This window comes from Rhinolophus sinicus, linkage group LG10 (assembly GCF_036562045.2).
Source record: "Rhinolophus sinicus isolate RSC01 linkage group LG10, ASM3656204v1, whole genome shotgun sequence".
Classification (NCBI taxonomy): domain Eukaryota; kingdom Metazoa; phylum Chordata; class Mammalia; order Chiroptera; family Rhinolophidae; genus Rhinolophus; species Rhinolophus sinicus.
This window is the reverse complement of record NC_133759.1, coordinates 66,921,654-66,927,772: the sequence shown is the minus strand read 5'-3', so window position 1 is coordinate 66,927,772 and position 6,119 is coordinate 66,921,654.

Below are 6,119 nucleotides of genomic sequence, written 5' to 3'. Positions count from 1 at the left end.
TTTGTTCTTCACCTTTAATCACCTACCCCCCCGACCCCGCCCATTGCCACCAATGAGCAAACACGTGCTGCAGAATTGGCCGCCTTACAAACCAATTAGATCGCTGTCTGCACCCCAAGGCTCCTGTTCGCATAGGTCCTCAGAAAATTTGCATAGATTAGCTGTGGACCCTTCCTCACTTCCCATTTTCTTCTCAGTGCACTCTAATGGAGCTTTCCTCGCCACCAAGTCGAGGGACTGGTGCTTCTTAAGGCCACCTGTGGCACCCACGTTCCCAAATAGCAGTTCTCTGCCTGTCCACCATAAGAGCAACAGCTGACCATGCAGACCTTTCCCTCCCCAACACCACCCCCTCGCTTCTGGGATTTCACACACTGCTGTTTTTCTCCCTCCCCATTGGCACCTCCTTTCTTTTGTTGGACCCTCCTCCACTGTCTTACCAAAACATACACTAGACCCGTGGCTCAGGCCTTAGATCATTTCTTCTCTCGTTTTGGGTGATAGAATTGGTCCCATGGCTTTAAATAGATGTCATGACGCCCAGATTTATTTAGCCAACCTAGCCTTCTTTCAGCTCCACACTCATATCTAACTGCCTGCTGGATTCTCCTGGGATAACCGGGTTATGAACTTAGAAGAGTGCCTGGCACATAGCAGTGATACATGTTTACTCGATATTTTCTCAAACATGACTATGGCCAACACAAAACACTCAATAATCTCTGCCCCTCTCTCCTGTTTCAGTTCATGTTGCCATCAGCCACCTACTTGTTCAGGACGAAAACCTGGGAATTGTCCTAGACTCTTCTTCTGTAACCAACACCATATACATCAGCTAGTCCTGTTGATACTATTTCCAAAAATAGATCTTGAATCCAATCACTTCTGGCCCTGTCCACTGCTAAAACCCTACTCCAAGCCACCTATATGTATTTTCCGTGGTTGCTATAACAAATCACCACAGACTTGGTGGCTGAAAACAGAAATTCATTATTTCACAGTTCTGGAGCCATATATCTTAGTATCAAGAGGTTGGCAGGGCTATGCTCCCTATAAGGAATCTAGGGGACAATACTTCCGTTCCTGTACCTTCTAGTGGTGGCTGGCATTCCCTGACATGGGGCCACATCACTCCAATAATTATGTCCCTGGTCATATTGCCTCCTTTTCTCTTGTCTGTATCAAATCTACCTCTGCTTCTTTCTAATGATAGCATTTAGGACCCACCTGGATAATCCAAATAATCTCCCCATCTTGATATACTAAAATAGTGACATCTGCATAGTACTTGCCAGATAAGGTAATATTCACAGGCTCCAAGGATTATGATGTGGATATCTTTTTTGGGACCATTTTTTAAGTCTACCAGACTACCATCATCTTTCTTCTGGTTTATTGCCAGCTCCTCCTAATTGATCAGCCTACTACTTCCATTCTTACCCTCACAAAATACAAAGAGTGACCTCAAAGAGCAAATTTCCTGCTTAAAACCTTTCAGTGGTTTCTACTGCAATCCAAAGCCCTTACCATGGTCTCCAGGCCCTGTGTGATGTGGCCCTTGGCTGCTTTTCTGACCTCCTCCCCTGCCTTTCTTCACTTTGTCCACTCTGTCCTAGTGACCCCAACCTTCTTGCTATTTCTCAAGTATGCCAAGTATGGTGGAGGGAATTCCTTCTCTCTGGAGTGCTCACACCCCAGCTCTTCATGTGGCTGTTTCCTTCTTATGAATGTAAATCTCAGCTCCAAAACTGTCACGTCCAGCGCAACACAGGAAGTGAGAGAACGAGAAGGGGCAGTGAAAGGTTAAGGAAGAAACAGAAATCAAGAAAGTTATGAAATGGGGCTAAGGGTCTCCCAGCCTCAGATGACTCAGAGCACTGAATTGGGCCGCCTTCTGGCTTTTTTGATATACACACAAGGAAGTAGTATTGTTTTCTCTACCATCTGTGAGTCTGATACATCATACCGGAAAACTGATTCAAACCAATCACCCTTGCCTGCAAATAGCCGGAATCAAAAGTCCCATGATGTCTTTTTTTTTTTTTAATTTTATTTTATTAAATTTATTGGGGTGACAATTGTTAGTAAAATTACATAGATTTCAGGTGTACAATTCTGTATTACATCATCTATAAATCCCATTGTGTGTTCATCACCCAGAGTCAGTTCTCCTTCCATCACCATATATTCGATCCCCCTTACCCTCATCTCACACCCCACCCCCCCCACCCCCCTTACCCTCTGGCAACCACTAAACTATTATCTGTGTCTATGAGTTTCTGTTTCTTATTTGTTTGTCTTGTTCTTTTGTTGTTTTTGGTTTATATAACACATATCAGTGAAATCACATGGTTCTCTGCTTTTTCTGTCTGACTTATCTCGCTCAGCATTACTCTCTCAAGATCCATCCATGTTGTCACAAATGTTCCTATATCATCTTTTCTTACTGCCAAATATTCCATTGTGTATATATACCACAACTTCTTTATCCATTCATCAATCGAAGGACATTTTAGTTGTTTCCATGTCTTGGCCACTGTAAACAAAGCTGCAATGAACATTGGAGCACACGTGTCTTTATCTCTAAATGTTTTCAGATTTTTTGGGTAGATACCCAGGAGAGGGATTGCTGGGTCATACGGCAATTCTATTCGTAATTCTTTGAGGAACCTCCACACTGCCTTCCATAACGGCTGCACCAGTCTGCATTCCCACCAACAGTGTATGAGGGTTCCTTTTCCTCCACAGCCTCTCCAACATTTGTTATTATTTGTCTTGTTGATGATAGCCATTCTGACTGGGGTGAGGTGATATCTCATTGTGGTTTTGATTTGCATTTCTCTGATGATTAGTGATGTTGAGCATTTTTTCATATGTCTATTTGCCATTTGTATGTCCTCTTTGGAGAAATGTCTCTTCAAGTCCTCTGCCCATTTTTCAATTGGGTTGTTTGTTTTTTTGTTGTTGAGTTGCATGAGTTCCTTGTATATTCTGGATACTAGCCCCTTATCGGAGGCACTGTTTGCAAAAATCTTCTCCCATTCAGTTGGTGGCCTCTTTATTTTGTCAATGGTTTCTTTTGCTGTGCAGAAGCTTTTAAGTTTCATATAGTCCCATTCGTTTATTTTAGCTTTTACTTCCATTGCCTTTGGAGTCAAGTTCATAAAATGCTCTTTGAACCCAAGGTCCATAAGTTTAGTACCTATGTTTTCTTCTATGCAGTTTATTGTGTCAGGTCTTATGCTTAAGTCTTTGATCCATTTTGAATTAATTTTGGTACATGGTGACAAATAGCAGTCCAGTTTCATTCTTTTGCACGTGGCTAAACAATTCTCCCAGCACCATTTATTGAAGAGGCTGTCTTTCCTCCATTGTATGTTTTTAGCTTCTTTGTCAAAAATTATCTGTCCACATTTATGTGGTTTTATTTCTGGGTTCTCAATTCTATTCCATTGGTCTATGTGTCTGTTTTTCTGCCAATACCATGCTGTTTTGATTATTGTAGCCCTGTAGTACAAGCCAAAGTCAGGAAGTGTGATGCCTCCGTTATTGTTCTTTTTTCTTAAGATTGCTTTGGCTATTCGGGGTCTTTTGTGGTTCCAAACAAATCTGATGATTTTTTGTTCTATTTCTTTAAAATATGCCATTGGGATTTCGATGGGGATTGCATTGAATCTGTATATTGCTTTGGGTAATATGGCCATTTTAACTATGTTGATTCTTCCAATCCATGAGCACGGAATGTCTTTCCATTCCTTTGTGTCTTCTTCCATTTCTTTCAAAAATGTCTTATAGTTTTCAGCATATAGGTCTTTCACATCCTTGGTTAAGTTTATTCCTAGGTATTTTATTCTTTTTGCTGCAATTGCAAAAGGAATTGTTTTTTGTATTTCTTTTTCTGAGATTTCATTGTTAGTATATAGGAAGGCAATTGACTTTTGTGCGTTGATTTTGTAGCCGGCAACTGTACTATATTCATTGATTGTTTCTACTAGCTTTTTGGTGGAGTCTTTAGGGTTTTCTATATATAGCATCATGTCATCTGCAAAGAGTGATAATTTAACTTCTTCATTCCCAATTTGGATGCCTTTTATTTCTTTCTCTTGCCTGATTGCTCTGGCAAGGACTTCCAACACTATGTTGAAAAGCAGAGGTGATAGGGGACATCCCTGTCGTGTTCCTGAACGTAGAGCAAAGGGCTTCAGTTTTTCTCCATTAATTATGAGATTAGCAGAGGGCTTGTCATATATGGCCTTTATTATGTTAAGGTATTTTCCTTCTATACCCATTTTATTAAGTGTTTTAATCATAAATGGATGTTGTATCTTGTCAAATGCTTTTTCTGCATCAATTGATATAATCATATGATTTTTGTCCTTTATTTTGTTTATGTGATGTATCACATTGATGGATTTGCGTATGTTGAACCATCCTTGTGCCCCGGGGATGAACCCCACTTGGTCGTGATGAATAATCTTTTTAATGCATTGTTGTATTCGATTTGCTAGAATTTTATTTAGGATTTTTGCATCGGTATTCATTAGAGATATTGGTCTGTAGTTTTCTTTTTTCGTGCTGTCCTTACCAGGTTTTGGTATCAGGGTAATGTTGGCCTCATAAAATGAGTTAGGGAGTACTGTCTCTTCTTCAATTTTTTGGAAGAGTTTGTGCAGAATTGGTATTAGATCCTCTTTGAAGGTTTGGTAGAATTCACTAGTGAAGCCATCTGGTCCCGGACTTTTGCTTTTGGGAAGGTTTTGGATGACTGATTCAATTTCATTACTGGTGATCGGTCTGTTTAGATTTTCCAGTTCTTCATGGTTCAGCCTTGGAAGGCTATATGTTTCTAAGAACTTGTCCATTTCTTCTAGGTTGTTGAATTTGGTGGCATATAGTCCTTCATAGTATTCTTGGATGATCCTTTGTATTTCTGTGGTGTCCGTGATAACTTCCCCTTTTACGTTTCTGATTTTGTTAATCAGTGTCTTCTCTTTTTATCTTAGTAAGTCTAGCCAAGGGTTTGTCAATTTTGTTAATCTTTTCAAAGAACCAGCTCTTTGTCACATTAATTTTTTCTATTGTCTTTTTGTTCTCTATTTCATTTAGTTCTGCTCTAATTTTTGTTATTTCCTTTCTTCTGCTGACCTTGGGTTTTACTTGTTCTTCTTTTTCTAGTTCTTTAAGGTGTAACATGAGGTTATTTATTTGGGAGTTTTCTTGTTTCTTGAGATAGGCCTGTAATGAGATAAATTTCCCTCTTAAAACTGCTTTCGGTGCATCCCAAAAATTTTGGTAGGATGTATTTTCATTGTCATTTGTTTCTATGTATCTTTTGATCTCTCCTCTAATTTCTTCTTTGACCCAGTTCTTCTTTAAAATTATTTTGTTTAATCTCCATGTATTTGTGGTTTTTCCCGCTTTCTTTTTACAGTTGATATCCAATTTCAAAGCCTTGTGATCAGAGAATATGCATGGTATGATTTCAATCTTCTTAAATTTGTTGAGACTGATTTTATGTCCCAATATGTGGTCTATCCTTGAGAATGTTCCATGTACACTAGAAAAGAATGTATAGTCTGATGTTTTAGGATGAAGTGCTCTATAAATGTCAATTATGTCCATTTCATCTAATGTGTCATTTAGGGCTACTATTTCGTTATTTATTTTCTGTTTGGATGATCTATCCATAGCTGTCAATGGTGTATTTAAGTCCCCTAGTATAATTGTGTTTTGGTCAATTTCTCCCTTTAGTTCTGTTAGTAGTTGCTTGGTGTATTTCGGTCCTCCCTGATTGGGGGCATAAATATTGATGACTGTTATGTCTTCTTGTTGTAGTCCCCTTCACCATTATGAAATGTCCATCTTTGTCTCTTGTTATCGTTTTCACCTTGAAGTCCGTTTCATCTGATATCATTATGGCTACACCTGATTTTCTCTGGGTGCCATTTGCTTGGAGTGTCAATTTTCACCCTTTCACTTTGAGTCTATGCTTGTCGTTGTAGCTGAGATGTGTCTCTTGGAGACAGCATATTGTTGGGTTTAGTTTTTTGATCAAATCTGCTACTCCGTGCCTTTTCATTGGTGAGTTCAGTCCATTTACATTTAGGGTGATTATTGAT